This window comes from Sciurus carolinensis, chromosome 2 (genome assembly GCF_902686445.1).
Source record: "Sciurus carolinensis chromosome 2, mSciCar1.2, whole genome shotgun sequence".
Taxonomy (NCBI): domain Eukaryota; kingdom Metazoa; phylum Chordata; class Mammalia; order Rodentia; family Sciuridae; genus Sciurus; species Sciurus carolinensis.
Window position 1 is genome coordinate 111,146,349 of NC_062214.1, and position 19,420 is coordinate 111,165,768.

The window sequence follows — 19,420 nt, forward strand, 5'->3', positions numbered from 1 at the left end:
TGGTAAATCTGCTCTATGTTCCCAGCATCACAGCACCCCTGGCCCTTAGCAACCATTCCAGAAAACAGATGATCCAATAGTACTACCTATTCTTAATTTCATCAAATAAGTTTAAAATTCTTTCTCTACTAATAAAGTTTTTCATGCTTCTTATGAAAGATTTGACATCATACAATGGTTCTGTTTGTTTGGAAGCAAGGACAGTTTTTCACTATAGTCTTCATCATATAACTGTTAAAGGGGAAAAAAAAGAAGATTCATATTTCTTGAGTTTTTTCAAACCCTGAATTTCTTCTCAATCTATGATGAACAAACACAAGATCCACATTTCTTATTGGAACTATTTTTCTTATTGAGGTTTTTTCCAGATCCAGAATTTGTTCTAAATCTACAAGGAAACAACCACAGGATTGGGAACATTGTTTCTGAGATAGACCCATTTACTGATGAGAAAGTCCAATTCCAACTGCAGAAATTTACCTGAGTCCCAGCCTTTTCAGTTTAACAATACACCTACCACCTAGAAAAATAAATCCAAGTACCCATCTGGGTTGAAGAAAAAGAATTACTTATGACTTTGCAAAAAAATGGGACAATGTAATGTAAAATTCCCCAAACGTCGAATGGTGCTACGTACGACATTTTTGTTTTTTTCTCAGGAAAAAAGGAATTATATGAAAACTTCTCATTTTTTTTCTTCTTCTATTTCTCTATGTCCAAAGTTGAAGGCAGGTCATACTATAGGGTCCATCACACCTTCTTAACTAAAAACCTACTCGTGCTACTTTTCTTCCAGCTTTGGCCACAATGAAAATTAACTCTACTCTGCTATCTGACTCCACAAAAACAGGATGAATAAAATTGTAATACAGCAGCCTCTCATCTTAGGTGAACAGGTTTCCATCATGGACTCAAACTGGGTTGTTTGCTTTTACCATTCTTTCAACTAAATGTAAGCATGCATTCACAGAATTAGCTGCTACACCATCTGGTCCTTCTGAAGAATGAAAAAATTTAAAAATAGCAAATGTTCCAAGACCTTTGAAAAAGTCAACAACAGCTTCTTTCTCCAGGAGAAAAATCCCTCCTTTCATCCAAAAAATGTGGATATACACATGTAAAAATATGTATTTGTACAGACTCTAGGTATATCAGATATGAAATCAATCAATCTTGATACCTTGTCTTTATGCTCCTTTATCACATCAAAGGGTTAGCTGCAAAACTGGATCCTTGTTTCTGTCCAGCAAATCTATGTCACAAGATGAACCAGGATTTAGAGATGTATGTCACTTTTTAACATCTCCTTCTTTTCAAATTACAACAAATATTTGGAATTTACTGCTGCAGTCTCAAATGTGCTTATCATAATAGTGGCCGAAACTGGAAGACATTTTTTAAAAACCCTGAAGTCATCCACACTTGCCATTTATTAGTCTTCTTGTTTCGAGTAAAAGGCAAAGAATACCACAACCTAAGCACCTGTTTCAAATTACACATCAGCCTTCAGCTTGTAAAATAATTTTTTGACAATTAAGCAAGTTGCAGAAGACCCATATCACTTGCTTTTTTCTTCCTGGAGAAGTCAGCAGGGTAACTGCACCCTAAGGTCTTCCTTCTGTGTTGAATAATATGAAAGGTGGAACAAAAGAAAAGCAGTTTTTTCCATTCCAAATCATGGAGGTAATGTGTAGAAAGGTATCCATATTTCAGTAGGGAAAGTGGCTGGATAAAAGAAGCAGGACTACCCGCTCTAGAAGACAACATAGAAATACCTAGAAATACAAAATAAATTAAAAACGGGAAGATTAGGGTAGGTACTTCTACATAAACTTACTTTTTAAAGCAATATTTAAAACATACACAAAGAAAACAGTATTTTGGATTACACTTTATAAGAAAAGGTCCAACATCACACTAAATTCAAGATTGGTTTTTTTTTTTTTTGAACTGGGGACTGAACCAAGAAGCACTTAACCACTGAATTACACTGCCAGTCCTTTTCATTTTTTATTCTGAGACAGGGTCTTACTAAGTTGCTGAGGCTGGTTTTAAATTTGTGATCCTCCTGCCTCAGCCTCTTCAAATGCTCAGATTACAGGCATGCGCCAATAAGCCTGGCTCATCTTACTTTTAATTACTTTCAACTGTATAAGAACAACAGTAAACAATAAAAACTTTGTAAAAATATAACCATATGACAATATACAATATTTGGTCACCAAATGCAAGTATGTAAAAACTAAATAAATCCAGTTCATTGCTGCTAACCTGTTGAATTTACAAAAATAATTCAGAAACAAAATAATAAGTACTGTACAATTTTGCTTACATGAGATACCTAAGTAAGCAAATCCATAGAGAAAGAAAGTAGAATAGGGATGATTTGGGTTTGAGTGGGCAAGAAAGATGGGGAGTTATTGGTTAATGGGTAGAATTTGGGGTGATATAAACATTTCAGAAATAGACACTTGTTATGGGATAACATGGGATATACTTAACATCACTATATACTTAAAATAGTTAAAATAATAAATTTTGCTATGTATATATGACATAAACAGATATATAACAAAACCTTAAATAATTTTAGTTTACAAAAATGGTCAAAAGCTACTGGCTAACTAGTCATCTATTGCACTGTTTTTAGTTTGTTGCATATATTTTTAAAAATACCTTAAAAAACAAAGCAAAACAAAAAAATCAGCTGAGCATAGTGACACGCAGGTTTAATCCCAGTTACATGCGAAGCTTGAGGCAGAAGGATCATAAATTTGAGGCCAGCCTCAGTTACTTAGCAAGGCCCTAAGTACTTAACAAGATCCTGTCTCAAAATAAAACATAAAAAGGGCTGGGGATGTAGCTCAATGGTTAAGCACCCCTGGGTTCAATCCCTGATACACCTCCCCAAAACCAAAAAACAAAAAAATAAAAAATAAAACTCTAAACTGAACCTGAGTAGTTCTTTCTGAGGACTGAAGACAAAGTTCTAATGAAAGCCTAAGAAAGAAAAATATAAATTATTTCAGTACCAAATCAGAAGGAAGTAAAGTGTAAAATTTATATTTGTTGCAAAAGCAGCAATGAAGGTTAGAGGAAAGAAGATTCACAACCTCAACAATCTATGGACAGGGGCTGGGGTTGTGGCTCAGTGGTAGAGAATTTGCCTGGGTTCAATTCTCAGCACTGAATATAAGTAAATAAAAAAAGTTCCATAGACAACTAAAAAAAGTTAACAAAAAAAAAAAAAAAAAAAAAAACTATGGGCAGCAGGCCTGTTTCATTACAGAAATTTAAGCTAACTCAAAGTTAATACCAGCCATTAAGCAGTTCTATAATTCAACTCTAAATACACTTGGCCAACATAGTTAAAAATGTAAACAGACACAAGTTCTAGATATAGGCAAAGAAATCAGAACTATAAATTCTAATGCAAAATATCTACAAGTAAATTCCCTATAAAGTTGGTGCTTCACTAGATACTTTTGGGTCTCTGAAGTCACTTCCTTGGTGCTATTGATTTGACAAAGTAAGTCTGTACTAAAAAACCTTACTAGGAAGATGAAAAGGGTCAGCAGGAATATTCAATATAGCATTTACAATAGCCTGCCTCTGAAGAGTTCCAAGTGACTGTTGTCTCCTGATATTCAAGACCTTTTGTAGTCTCCTCTAACAATGTATCAGTGATACTCTATTGTATAATAAAGAATTTGACTGGCCTTTGTCCTATGAACCCTAAGTCCTTGGAATTTAAAATAAATGAGCCGATGGAAATTAAACTCCTAAATAATCAATGAGTCAAAGAAGAAATCAGAAATTAGAAAATATCTTGAGACTAATGAAAATAAAAATATAACATACTAAAAATTCACAAAGCTGAGTATATTGGCACATACCTATAATCCCAGCAACTTGGGAGGCTAAGACAGGAAGAGCACAAGTTCAAGACCAGCCTCAGAAACTTAGCAAGGCCCGAGGCAACTTAGCAAAATCCTGTCTCAAAATGAAAAGGGCTGGGATGTGGCACAGTAGTAAAGCTCCTCTGGGTTCAATCCCCAGTACTATAAAAGCAAAAACCACACTTATGTATATAGTGAAAGTAATGCTAGGAGGAAAATGTACAGCTATAAACATTTACAATAAAAAAGACCTAGGGCTGGGGAAGTAGCTCAGTGGTAGAGAGCTTGCCTAGCATAAGCAAAGCCTAGTTTTGATGGCCAGTACTTCAAAAATAACAACGATAAAATTTAAGTGAATACATTCTAAAGCTTGCCTAGTAATATTTATTTTTAATAATTTCATTTCCTTCCATCTAATTAAACCTGTATGTTTCCTATAGCCAATGAAAATTATAGGTTGGGTAATTGATCAAGTTTTTCCTTTTTTATTTTTTATATTGCTTTTGTTAAAATACAGACTATATGCCAGAAGTAGTGGCAGTGTGTAGTCTTAGCTACTAGGGAGACTGAAACAGGAAAATCATTTGAGTCCATGAGTTTAGGGCAAGCAGGGCAACAGAGCAGACCCTGTCTTTTTTAAAAACAAGGATACACATATGTAAATAAAGTACTCAACTATCAATAATTTGCAGTGATTTTTGATGTTCATCTTTTGTTGCTGCTTAAATAGTATTTTTTAAAAATATTTTTTTAGTTGTCAAAGGATCTTTTTATTTTATTTATTTATTTATATGTGGTGCTGAGGATTGAACCCAGGGCCTCACACATGCCAGAAAGTGCTTTATCACTGAGCCACAACTCCAGCCCAATAGTATTTGAAATACTATTTACCTGCCACTACTTACCTGCCACATCCTGAGTTCAGAATTTTGTTGAGATGAATAGAAAAGCACCTAACAGGAAAATGTTCATCCTGTGTGATAAGGATTCTGAAAATAAAAATAGCATTAAGGTAAGGACATAGCACTTGCTGGTGCTATATGTATTACTATAAAAAAATCATTAATACAAACAATTCGGAAGAAACAATTAGCAAAAAGTTACTGCATTGGCACTGACTTTCAAAAGATTTCAAAACTCTTGGAGCAGTAGTTTTTATGAAACACTTTCCTCTTTTGAGACTCTGATGATACTAGGAGACTTTCTCCCTCCCCAAAAAATGTATGATTGTGCATAATATTTCCAGGAGTTTATAGTCCTCCACTTAAAACCTTTGCTTTAGTGTGCACACACTCTCCTCTGTAAGAATGTTACATTCTTTTCTTCTGGCCTGATCTTTTTTTTTCTTGGATGAAAGCAACAAAAAAGGTCTTATTTAGAAGTGCTTTTTTTTTTTTTACTGCTATTTTCACCTCTCCCAAATCCAGAGCCAGAAGAGAGCACATAATCTACCCAAAACATTCATTTGTATTGATATTTCCATTTGAACTGGACTCAACTAACCTACCAGTTTTAATAAGGCCTCACCAATTCAGAAACCCAAAAGCAAAAACTCACAAAATTTAAATGAGACCCAAAAGAGGTTATAACACTCCAAAGTAGGAACGGATATCCCAGAGTTAAAAAGGAAAAGAATACATATATCTGGCAGTACTGATACTGTGCAATCTTGCCACCTTACACAAATTACTTTCTAATAACATTGTCCAAACTATTTCTCTTTGTTTAAAAAAGCACAGTAACTCACTTCTTTAGTTCTGGATCAGAAATCAACAATGAATACCACTGCGACCTAGTTTCAGCCCAAATTAACACGTCATACAGCCATTATAAGACTTTCAAGGACAAGGACAAAGCTGCTTTCTCCAATCATAAAAGTTTGAGAGGTGGGAGGAGAAGTGACTGATTAGTAAAGGTTCAAGTGCATGTCTGTGATACACAAATTCTAATGCAAATCCAGGTGTAACCTGTTACACCAAATCTCAAGGTCAACGGGTTGGAGAAAAAAATTCTCAGGGCCACAACAGGCCTCAACTGACACTAGAGCCTTAGACAACAGTGTGGGCACCGAGGAGTGAAAATAAATCAGTAAAACAAATTATTAAAAAAAAAAAAAAAAATCGGTGGCCAAAGCTGTGTCTGCCACGACAGCTCAGTGTGGGTGAAATCCCCTAGGAACACACCGAAGCACAATGGCAGCCAAAGGCAAGGCACAGAGAAGGGCGGGGAGCCAGGAGGGGACATGAAAGAGTAGATTGAGGGACACACCGGGAAGGCGGTGTGGACTGCCCTGGGGCGGGCAAGGATGGCAATTCCAGTTCCGCAGGGCCCTATCAGTTGCCCGCAGGCTCCCGTACTGTCCCCGGACGGTTGGCCACACCACCGCCTTATTGCCACATCATCCCCTCATCGTCTCCCTTCTTGGCTCACCTCGCATGGTCCAGCAGACGCAATCGGCGTCCCGGGGGCCTGCCAGCCCCCGGCCCGGAGGCCAAACGGCCAGATGGCCGAGCCTCCCCTCACTCCGCCATCTTCGCTTCTTCTCACGTCTGCCAACCCTGTGACGGGCGGCTCCCACAAGTCCCACCCCCCACTGAGTATTGATTGGACATTGACTTGCTCTCTCTCGCGCGCGCTCGCCTTCTGGCACAGGTTGGTTAGAATGCACGTCAATCAATAGCGGTCTTCCCTCATTCGATCTCTTTTTTTGATGGATTAGGTCATTGGATTGAAGAAATTGGAGAAAACGCCTTTGTAATTCGTTTATTAGGAATGTAAAATTATTTCCGCGTAGAAGGACTGTCACATCTTACTGAGATAGTGTGACTAGAGGTGTGACTTTTAAGGTACTGTTAGGTTAAACTATAGACTAATAATTTCATCCTCAGGCCGGAAGGTTATTAATTCTAGGCGTTTACACAACACCTAGGGAAACAATAGTTCCTGTTGGTGTCTGACTTTGATCCAATTATACTTTTTTTTTTTTTTTTTTTTTTGTACCAGGGATTGAACCCAGAGGGACTCAACCACCGTGCCACATCCCCAGCCCTTTTTATTTATTTATTTTGAGACAGGATCTCGCTAAATCGCTTAGGCCCTTGCTAAACTGCTGAGGCAGGCTTTGAATTTACGATTCTCCTGCATCAGCCTCCCAAGTGGGATTATAGGATTGCGGCCCCCGCCCCCAGCCACCAGTGATCCAGTTGTATTCTTTTTTTTTTTTTTTTGGGTGCTGGGGAATAGAACCCAGGACCTTGTGCTTGCAAGGCAAACACTCTACCGACTGAGCTATCTCCCCAGCCCCCCAGTTGTATTCTTAAAAAGCCAAAATGTTTACTTACTTTGTAAGATAAGGAACGCATTGGGCTGGGGCTGTAGTTCAGTGGTAGAGCATTTTTCTACCATGTGTGAGGCACTGGGTTCAACCTTTAGCACCACATAAAAATAAATAAAATAGGGGCATTCTGTCCATCTATAAGTAAAAAACATATTATTAAATTTTTTAAAAAATCAGGAACAAAGCAAGGACATGGACTCCCACTATTTCTATTCAACTTTGTAGTAGAGGGTATAGCCAGTAAAAATAATTAAATAAAGGCAAAGAAACAAAAGACATCCCAATTGGGAGAAATAAAACTGCCTTTATTCAGAGATGGCATGATCCTTTGTAGAAAATAATGAGTATTAGATATGGAAAATGAAAAATCCCCAAGATACTGTGACCTAGGAAAAGGGGAGTGAAAAAGAAGGCCATGCACTGACAGCCTTCATCTCCAGAGACAAAGGTTTTCAAGATGCCAGCAGACAGGGAAGAAGCATTTTTATCACCCCTAAAGTGACAATCCCTAGAAGGCATTAATCCCCTTCAAAAATAGATCCTCTCTAGACCCTTGACCCAGAAGGTTAAATTCCTAAGCCCTCAAACTGACATTTTCACTGATTGATTGATAGAAGAGGCCCCAAAATCCTGGGTGCCCAAGAAAAATTGGTATGCTCACTGGACTACCCCTCATAATATTTATTTAAACCCAGTCCCTTTCTTTGTTTAGTGGCTCATTTTCCATCAGGAAAGTAGGTCCCCAAATGCCATTTCATCCCTGCATCCCCTGTTCCTGAATGAACAGTTGAGATGATTCGTGAGGTTTGCATCCTGCTGGGTCTTTTTGTGCTAATAATAAGAAATCCACAAAACCAAAAAATACCTACCAAAAACTTGTGTTTGTCATGGTCCCAGCATACAAATCAGTATAAGAAAGCCAATATATTTTTGGAAATTTATCAAGACCCTGTCTCAAAATAAAAATTTAAAGAGATAGGACTGGGTGTTATGACATACACCTGTAATCCCAGTGATTTAGGAGGCTGAGGCAGCAGGATCACAAGTTCAAAGTCAGCCTCAGCAATTTAGCAAGACCCTAAGCAACTTAGCAGGACCCTGATTCAAAATAAATAAAAAAGAGATGGAGATGTGACCTAGTAGTACCAAAAATAAAATAAAAAAGGGCTCAGGATATAGCTCAGTGAAAAAACACTTGCCTACCAAATAAATGCAGGACCCTGGTTTTGATTCCCAATACTGAAAAAAAAAAAAAAAAAAAAAAAAAAAAAAGACATTCTTTAAGCACTTCTAGCAACCAAGGTCTAGTTTGGGGGATATTGTTCCTGATTCCAATAGTTCTAGTTATTAGGAAAATCTTCCTTAGAACACACTAGAATCTGCCAGTCTATAATTTCATTCCATCATTAAATTTTATATAATAAATGCTTACCATATGGCAGGCACTGATTTAATCCTCACAGCAACCCATGAGATTGGTATTGTTATCATCATCATTATAACCCTTATTTTACTGTTGAGGAAAAGGATATAGGAAGGTTATATGAATTGCCAAATTCATGTGACTACTTAAGTGGCTAAACCGGGATTTGACCCCACACACACTCCTAAATTATACATTAAACTACCCTATTCTGTCCTCTAGAAAAGTAAGAGACCAGGAATCAAATATACCACAACACAATATTTCTGGGTGACTTTAACACACCCCTGTCACCGCTGGATAGATCTTCCAAACAAAAACTAAACAAAGAAACCATAGATCTCAATAACACAATCAATAACTTAGACTTAACAGACATATATAGAATCTTCTATCCACCAACGAGTGGATATACTTTCCTTTCAGCAGCACACAGAAACTTCTCGAAAATAGACCATATGTTATGCCACAAAGGAGCCCTTAGTAAATGCAAAAAAATAGAGATAGTACCTTGTGTTCTATCAGATCATAATGGATTGAAATTAGAAATCAATGACAAAATAAAAAACAAAATCACTCTAACACCTGGAGACTAAATAATATGCTATTGAATGAATGAAGCATGGATAACAGAAAACATCAGGGAGGAGATAAAAAAATTCTTAGAGGTAAATGAGAACGACGATACAACATATCAAAATCTCTGGGACACTATGAAAGCAGTACTAAGAGGAAAAATTCATTGCATGGAGCACTTTCAAGAAAAAAGTAAAAACTCGGGGCTGGGGAGATAGCTCAGTTGGTAAAGTGCTTGCCTTGCAAGCACAAGGCCCTGGGTTCGATCCCCAGCACCACAAAAAAAAAAAAAAAAAAAAAAAAAAAAAAAAGTAAAAACTCAACAACTAAATGACCTAACACTACAGCTCAAAGACCTAGAAAAAGAACAGAACAACACCAAAAGTAGTGGAAGATAGGAAATAATTAAAATCAGAGCTGAAATCAATGAAATTGAAACAAAAGAAGCAATTCGAAAAATTGACAAAACAAAAAGTTGGTTCTTTGAAAAAGCAAACAAAGTAGACAAGCCCTTAGCCACATTAACAAAGAGAAGGAGAAAGAAAACTCAAATTACTAAAATTCGTGATGAAAAAGGAACTATCACAACAGACACCACTGAAATACATAACATAATAAGAAGCTACTTTGAAAATCTATACTCCAACAAAATAGAAAATATCAAAGCCATCGACAAATTTAGAGACATATGTTCCTTCCAAACTGAACCAGGAGGCCATACACAATTTAAACAGATCAATATCAAGCAATGAAATAGAAGAAGCCATCAAAAGCCTACCAACCAAGAAAAGTCCAGGACCAGACAAATTCTCAGCCAAATTCTATAAGACCTTCAAAGAAGAATTCATTCCAATACTTCTCAAAGTATTCCAGGAAATAGAAAAGGAGGAACCCCTACCAAACTATTCTATGAAGATCATTCTATGAAGCTAATATCACCCTCATACCCAAAACAGAGAAAGACACATCAAGGAAAGAAAATTTTAGACCAATATCTTTGATGAATATAAATGCAAAAATCCTTTAAAATCCTGGCAAATGGCATCCAAAAACATATTAAGAAGATAGCGATAATCTCACTGATAAGTGGATGATGATACATAATGGGGGGTGGGAGGGAGGCAAGAATGGAGGAAAGAGGGACTGTATAGAGGGAAAAGAGGGGTGGGAGGGGTGGAGGGGAAGGAAAAAAATAACAATGAATCAAACACCATTACCCTATGTAAATGTATGATTACACAAATGGTATGCCTCTACTTCATATACAACCAGAGAAACAAGTTGTACCCCATTTGTTTACAATAAAAAAAAAAAGAAGAGTAAATCTGCCTGTTTAAAAAAAAAAAAAAAGTGCACCACAATCAAGTGGGGTTCATCCTGGGAATGCAAGGTTGTTTCAGTATCCAGAAATCAATAAATGTAATTCATCACATCAATAGACTTAAGGTTGAGAATCATATGATTATTTCAATTGCCACAGAAAAAGCATTCGACAAAATACAACACCCCTTCATGCTCAAAACACTAGAAAAAATAGGGATAGTAGGAATATGTCTCAACATTGGAAAGGCTATTTATGCTAAACCCACGGCCAGCATCATTCTTAATGGAGAAAAACTGAAAGAATTCCCTTTAAAAACTGGAACAAGACAGGGATGCCCTTTTTCACCACTTCTAATCAACCCTGTTTTTGAAATATTAGCCAGAGCAATTAGACAGACTAAAGAAATTAAAGGGATACGAATAGGAAAAGAGGAACTCAAGCTGTTACTATTTGCTGATGACATGATTCTATATCTAGAGGACCCAAAAAACTCCACCAGAAAACTTCTAGACCTCATAAATGAATTCAGCAAAATGTCAGGATATAAAATCAACACACATAAATCTATAAAGCATTTTTATACACAAGTGATGACACATCTGAAAGGGAAATGAGGAAAACAACTCCGTTCACAATAGCCTCAAAAAAAAATAAAATACTTGGGAATCAATCTAACCAAAGAGGTGAAAGATCTTTACAATGAAAACTACAGAACATTCAAGAAAGAAATTGAAGAAGACCTTAGAAGATGGAAAGATCTCCCATGTTCTTGGATAGGAAGAATTAATATTATCAAAATGGCCATACTTCCAAAGGAACTATACAGATTTAAATTAAATTATACAGATTAAAATTCCTATGACATTTCTCATAGAAACAGAAAAGGCAATCATGAAATTCATATGGAAGAATAAAAGACCCAGAATAGCCAAAGCAATCCTGGGCAGGAAGAGTGATGCAGGAGGTATCTCCCCCCCCCCAATACCACACCTTAAACTCTACTATAGAGCAAAGGTAACAAAAACGGCATGGAACTGGCACCAAAATAAGACAGGTAGACCAGTGGTACAGGATAGAGGACACGGAGACATACCCACATAAGTACAGTTATCTCAAACTAGACAAAGGTGCCAAAAACTTACAATGGAGAAATGATAGCCTCTTCAACAAATGGTGCTGGGAAAACTGGAAATCCATATGCAGTAAGATGAAATTAAACCCCTATCTATCACCCTGTACAAAACTCACTCAAAATGGATCAAGAATCTAGGAATTAGGCCCTAGACCCATCACCAAATAGAAGAAAAAGTAGGTCCGAATCTCCATCACCTTGGTTTAGGACCAGACTTCCTTAACAAGACTCCCATAGCACAAGAAATAAAAACCAGAATCAATAACTGGGATAGATTCAAACTAAAAAGTTTTTTCTCAGCACAGGAAACAATCAATAATGTGAAAAGAGAGCCTACAGAGTGGGAGAAAATCTTTTCCACACATGCTTCGGACAGAGCACTCATCTCCAAAGTTTATAAAGAACTTGAAAAACTTTACACCAAAAATACAAAGAACCCAATCAATAAATGGGCTAAGGAACTGGGCAGACATTTCACAGAAGATATACAGATGATCAACAAATATATGAAAAAGTACTCATCATCCCTAGTAATTAGAGAAATGCAAATTAAAACCACCCTAAGATTTCATCTAACTCCAATTAGAGTGGCTATTATCAAGAACACAAGCAATAATAACTGTTGGCATGGATGTGGGGAAAAAGGCACACTTACACATTGCTGGTGGAGTTGTAAATTGGTGCAGCCACTCTGGAAAGCAGTATGGAGATTCCTCAGAAAACTTGGAATGGACTCACCATTTGACCCAGCTATCCAACTCCTCAGTGTATACCCAAAGGAATTAAAATCAGCATACTACAGAGATACAGCCACATCAATGTTCATAGCAGCTCAATTCACAATAACTAGATTGTGGAACCAACCTAGATGCCCTTCAATTGATGAATGGATAAAGAAACTGTGATATATATACACAATGGAATATTACTCAGTCATAATGAAGAATAAAATTATGGCATTTGCTGGTAAATGGATGAAGTTGGGAAATACCATGCTAAGTGAAATAGGCCAAGCCCAAAAAACCAAAGGCCGAATGTTTTATCTGATAAGTGCATGACAATATATATTCAGAGGGGTGTCAGGGGGAAGGGAAGAATGAAGGAACTTTGAATGGTGTAGAGGAAAATGTGGTGGGAGGGGTTGGGGGACAGAAAGGTAGTAGAATGAAACAGTATTACCCTATGTATATGTATGATTACATGAATGGTGTGAATCTACATTGTGTACAACCATAGAAATTAAAAGTTGTACCCCATTTGTGTACAATGAATCAAAATGCAGTCTGTAAAACTAAAAAAGGTTTTAATAAAAAAAAAAAAATTGGCTGGGGAGATAGCTCAGTTGGTAGAGTGCTCTTGCCTTGTAAGTGCAAAGCCCTGGGTTCAATCCCCAGCACCCCCCCCCCCCCGCAAAAAAAAAGAAGGAAAAGTAAGAGAGCCTTTCAAGAACAGGTTCTTAATAACCTGAATATAGATAATGTGGCTTTTCCAGGGTTAAAGTCCTGGTTCCCTCCACTGTGCAAGATAAATTGCCCTAATTCCTTCACCATTTTGCTTCTTAGAAACACATTTTTGCCAATGTCCTTCTTTATTTTATTTTTTATTTTTTTATACCAGATATTGAATCCAGAGGCACTTAACCACTGAGATTACAGACATGTACTGCCATGCCCTGCTTGTTCTTTAATTAAAAGGTAATGGGAGCTGGGCATTGTAGCTCAGTGGTAGAGCGCCTCTCTAGTACATGTGAGGCGCTGGGTTCAATCCTCAGCACCACATAAAAATAAAATAAGATTATTGTGTCCATCTACAACTACAAAAAAATTTGTTTTTAGTAAGTAATTTTAATGGCTGGCTATGTAGCTCAGTGGTAGAATGCTTGTCTAGTATGAACAAGACCCGGGGTTCTGTTCTCAGTACCACAAAAACAAGTAGACAGATGCACAACTGTAATCCTGGCAACTTGGGAGATGGGAACAGAAGAATTACAAGTATGAGGCCAGCCTGGGCAACACGGACACTGTCGCAAAGTAAAATGAGGGCTGGGGTTATGGCTCAGTGGTAGAGCACTTGACGAGCATGTGTGGAGACACTGGGTTCGATTCTCGGCACCACATATAAATATGTAAAATAAAGGACCATTGACAACTAAAGAATATTTTTTTAAAAAGTAAAATAAAAAATGCTGTTGATATAACTCAGTGGTAGAGCACTCCTAAATTCAATCCCCAGTATCACCAAAAAAAAAAAAAAAAAAAAAAAAAAAAGTGGTGACTTTGTGGCTTTGAAATTTGATATATCTTAAAATACACTGGTGTGTCTTACTTGCTATCTCTTTTTAGGCTATTAGAATAATTTACATTTATCCTCTTCAAAGTCTAGGTAGTTTGAAAAGTGAAGTGATTAACAGTATGGGCTCTGCAATCAGAGTTCCCAGGTTTTAATCCAGATTATGTCACAAACTAGCTATGACTTATCTAGAAAGGAAAAGAAAAGAAAATCATCTCTCCAAGCTTTGATGTATTTGGTATATACATCTAGGAAAATAGAGATCATAACTGTACTCATCCCCTAAGATTGTGAGGATTATAGTTAACATGTCAAACATACACAACAGTGCCTTATATGTAGTAAATGTCACATAAATATTAGCCATTCTTCACTGAACATAAACTATTAGGATAGTCTCTTGTTTTAAGGAGGGGACATATTACCAACTTTTATAGCTTCATGATACCTAAAAAAGTGAATAAACTCCACTTTTATGCCTTCATCTTTGGATGTTGAAAATTTCTGGACAATAGGAATAGAAGGCCATGGCATGTCATGGAAGGCTTTCCTTAAGTCTGACACTGATCTTTTTCTTAAAAGAGCTTTATTGAGATATAACTCACATCCATACTTTCCATCCATTTGAAACAAACAACTTGGGCTGGGGATATAGCTCAGTTGGTAGAGTGCTTGCTTAAGCACAGGGCCCTGGGTTCAATCCCCAGCACCACCAAAAATAATAATAATAATAATAAAAATTAAAAAAAAAAAACCAAAAAAACAAACTTGGCCAAGTATGGTCAAGAGCTCAGAAGGTTGAGGCAGGAGGATCATGAGTTCAAAGCCAGCCTCAGCAACTTAACAAGACCCATCTCTAAATAATTTTCTTTGTGGTGATGGGGATGAAACCAGGACCTTGTGCATGGAAGCACTCTACCAACTGAACTATACCCCCAGCCCTAAATAAAATATTTTTTAAAATGTCTAAGGATATGGCTCAGTGGTTAATCACTCCTGGGTTCAACCTGCAGTACCAAAAATAAATAAAATAGGTCTGGGTTTGTGGCTCAGTGGTAGAGCACTTGCCTAGCATGTGTGAGGCACTGGGTTTGATTCTCAGCACCACATATAAATGAATAAAATAAAGGTCTATCAACATCTAAAAATAAATAAATAAATAAAATATACAACTCAATGGCTTTTACAATATTTACAGAGTTGTGTGCCCATCAACACAATTAATTTTAGAAAAACTTTTTCTTTTATTTTTTTGGTACTGGGGATTGAACCCAGGGGTGCTTAACCACTAACCACATCCCCAGACATTTTTATTTTTGAGACGTGATCTCACTAAGTTGCTGAAGCTGGCTTTGAACTTGTGATCCTCCTTGCCTCAGCTTCCAGGGCTGCTAGGACAGGGGTGCACCACCATGGCCTGCGAGAACATTTTCATTATTCCAAAGAAAAAAACTCATGCAGGGCTGGGCATGGTGGTGGATGCCTGTAATCGCAGTGATTTGGGAGCCTGAGACAGGATGATCACAAGTTCAAAGCCAGCCTTAGCAGTTTAGCGAGACCCTGTCTCAAAATAAAAAAGGCTGGAGGGTTGGGAATATAGCTCGCTTGGTAGAGTGCATGCCTTGCATGCACAAGACCCTGGGTTCAATCCCCAGCACCACAAAAACAAAACAAAACAAGAAGGGCTGGGGATGTGGCTCAGTGGTTAAGTGTCACTGGGTTCAATCCCGTCGGGGGGAAAAAAAACCCTCTATATCCCTCAGCTCCTCAGCTATCACCCCACAATCTCTTACTCCCTAATTCTAGGCAACCACTAATCTACCTTCTGTAAGTGTAGATTTGCCCCTCTTGAACATTTCATATACATGGAATCATACCACATGTGGTCCTGGTCCTTTGTGACTTCTTTCATTTGGCATATTTCCAGGGTCTAATAATTTAATTTTTATTCCCACCTAATATTCCAAGTTATGAAGATTCTCTATCTCCTCATACATCCCCATGTATATATGTATGTATATATATACATATGTATGTACATATACATATTTATAGATATATATGTACATATACATATACATATTTAAAAAAATATATACATATACACATACACATATACACATATATGTATATATTTAAAAATATTTGTGGTACCAAGGATTGAACCCAGGGGCACTTAACCACTGAGTTACATCTCCAGCTCTTTTTTGTATTTTATTTAGAGACAGGGTCTCCTTGAGTTGCTTAGGGTCTCACTAAATTGCTGAGACTGGCTTTGAATCTGTAATCCTCCTGCCTCAGCTTCCCAAACTGCTGGGATTACAGGTTTGTACCACCATGCCTGGTCGAGAGACCATATTTTATTTATCCAGTCATCACTTGATGGACATTTGAGGTGTTTCTACCTTTGGACTATCATAAATAATGCTGCTGTGAATATTCTGGCACATGGTTTTGTTGTGAATGAATATTTTCATTTTTCTTTGGTATATACATCTAGGAATAGAATTGCAGAATATGATAACTCCATCTAAAGAACTGTTTTCCAAATTGGTTGCATCATTTTACATTTCCCATCAGCAGTAAAAGTTCCAATTTCTCTACAAGCTCACCAACACTTACTATGTGTTTTTTTAAATTATTGTTCTCCAGTGGGCATGAGTTGGTTTTCCACTTTTTTATTTGCATTTCTCATGGTTAATGATGTTGTACATCTGTTCATATGGTTATTGGCCATTTGTATATCTTCTTTGTAGAACTATCTATTCAGATACCTTGCTCTTTTTTTAAACTGGGTTTTCCTCAAAAAGTTTTTTAAGGGCTGGGGATAGAGCTTAGTTGGTAGAGCACTTGCCTTGCAAGCACAAGGCTGGGTTCAATCCCCAGCACCACAAAAAAAAAAAAAAAAAAGTTTTTTATTGTTTGGTTTGGTTTAGGTTTTGATGCTGGGGATTGAACCAAAGGTCTCAACATGGTAGGTAAGCCCTAGCCCTCTTCTATGGAGCTACATCCTTAGCCCCTCAAATTATTAAAATAATTTTTTTTAGTTGTTGATGTACCTTTATTTTATTTGTTTGTTTGTGGTGCTGAGAATTTAACCCAGTGCCTCACACATGCTAGGCAAGCGCTCTACCATGGAGTCCCCAAATTATTTTTAATTGTGGTAAAATACATAAAACTTAAATTTTAACATCTTAACATTTAAATGTACAGATTGGTGGCATTAAGTATATTCACAATTGTTATACAACCATCACCATCGTCCATCTACAGAATTCTTTTCATCTTTGAAAACTGTACCCATTAAGCAATAACTCATCACAGCCTGTGGCAAACACCATTTACTTTCTATATCTATGAATTTGACTACTCTAGTCCTTAGATGAGTGGAATCATCAGTATAGTTGTCCCTTGATGTCTGTGGAGGGTTGGTTGCAGAACCTTCCAAGGATAACAAAGTCTGTGAATATTCAAGTCCCTTATATAAAATGAAGTAGTATTTGCATATAACCTACACACACTCTTCCCCTATGCTTTAAAAAAAGTTTTTAAATTGATACTTAGTTCCTATTTTTTAAACTTTTTTCTCTCCTATACGTTTATTTATTTATTAGATTGAACCCAGGGCTACTCAACCACTGAGCCACATCCCCAGTCCTTTTTATTTTTTATTTTATTTTATTTTATTTTTGGGGTGCTGGGGATCGAACCCAGGGCCTTGTGCTTACAAGGCAAGCATTCTACCGACTGAGCTATCTCCCCAGCCCCCCTTTTTATTTTTTGAGACAGGGTTTCGCTAAGTTGAGTAGGGCCTAAAGTTGCAGAGGCTGGCTTATGAACTTGCAATCTTCCTGTCTCAGTCTCTGAAGCCACTAGGGTTACAGGCGTCCACCGCCATGCCCAGCTTCCCCTATACTCCCTTGTCCCATACTTTCGTGGGTGTGTGTGTGTGTGGTGCTAAGGATCAAACCCAGGGCCTTGTGCTTGCAAGGCAGGCATTCTACCAACTGAGCTATGTCCCCAGCCCCTCCCCATACTTTTAAAGATAACTTACACCTGACACAATGTAAATTCTATGTAATAATTGTTATATTGTATTATCTAGGGAATAATGTTTTTTTTTTTAAAGTATGTACACATTCAATACAGGTATTATTAAAAAAATATTTTCAATCTGCCATTGGTCAAATTCATGGATACAAAACCCAGACATGGTGGGAAAACTATATTTATCCTTTTCTGACTGGCTTATTTCACTTAGCATAATGTCAAGTTTCATCCATGTTCCAGCATTTCATTCCCTTTTAATGCTAAATAATATTCCCTTCTATGCATACCACATATTGTCTACCAATGCATCTATAGATAGATATTTGGGTTGCATTCTCTTTGTTTTTGTTTTTTCCGCAGTGCTGGGATTGAACCCAGAGCCTTGTGCTTGCAAGGCAAGCACTCTACCAACTGAGCTATCTCCCCAGCTCTGCATTCTCTTTGGTTATTGTAAATAATGCTGCTATAATCACAGGTATACAAATATTTCTTCAAGTTCTTGTTTTCAATTATTTTGAGTATATACCCAGATGTACAGTTGCTGAATCATACAATAATTCAATTTATATATATATATTTTTTTTGCGTTGCTGGGGATTGAACTCAGGGCCTTGTTCTTGCAAGACAAGCACTCTACTAACTGAGCTATCTCCCCAGCCCTAATTTATAATTTTTTGAGGGTCCTCCATATTGTTTTCCATAGCATCATCTTACATTTCCACAAATATTGCAGAGTCTATAATTGGGTTGTCCCTTCATTATTGAGTTGTAGTAGTTCTTGATATATTGTAGGTAAAAGTCATTTATCAGATATATGATGTGCAAATATTTTCTCATCATGCAGGCTGTCTTTTCACTTTCTTGATTGTATCCTTTTTTTTTTTTAATTTTTAGTGGTCAGTGGACCTTTATTTTGTTTATATACAGTGCTGAGAATTGAACCCAGTATGTCACACATGGTAGGCAAGCACTCTACCCCTGAGCTACAATCCCAGTCCGATGATATCTTTGAACCATGGAAGTATTTAATTTTGATGAGGTCCAGTTTATCTATTTTTTTATTTTGTTGTCTGTACTGGGTATGATATCTAAGAAAATACTGCCTAACCTAAGTCTATTAAGATTCATGCCTATGCTTTTTTCTAAAAGTTTTATAGTTTTAGCTCTTATATTTAGGTTTGATCCATTTTGAGATAATTTTATATGTGCTGTGGGGTAGGAACCCAATTTCACTCTTTTGCATGTGGATATCCAATTGCCTGTTGTACCACAAGACTATGCTTGTCCTTTCTTTGGCAGCACACATACTAAAATTGGAATGATACAGAGAAAATTAACATGGCCTTTGTGCAAGTATAACATTCAAATTTGTGAAGCAATCCACATTTTA

General features: G+C 37.0%; 1 protein-coding gene and 1 non-coding gene across 8 annotated transcripts in view; one reads left to right on the plus strand and one right to left on the minus strand.

Moving 5' to 3' along the window:
* Nusap1 (nucleolar and spindle associated protein 1) overlaps positions 1-6,469 on the minus strand; it is a 54,034-nt gene extending 47,565 nt beyond the window's left edge. For all 7 annotated transcript variants that reach the window (XM_047538656.1, XM_047538658.1, XM_047538654.1 and 4 more), the window contains exons 1-2: positions 6,330-6,469; positions 4,805-4,888 (exon numbers count right to left, since the gene is read on the minus strand). The gene's annotated coding sequence lies outside the window, so the exon portion shown is untranslated. The remainder of the gene's footprint in view (positions 1-4,804; positions 4,889-6,329) is intronic.
* Positions 6,470-19,313: 12,844 nt separating this feature from the next.
* Positions 19,314-19,420, plus strand: LOC124978378 (U6 spliceosomal RNA). Its single transcript, XR_007107411.1, has one exon. It is a non-coding gene; the product is annotated as a U6 spliceosomal RNA (small nuclear RNA).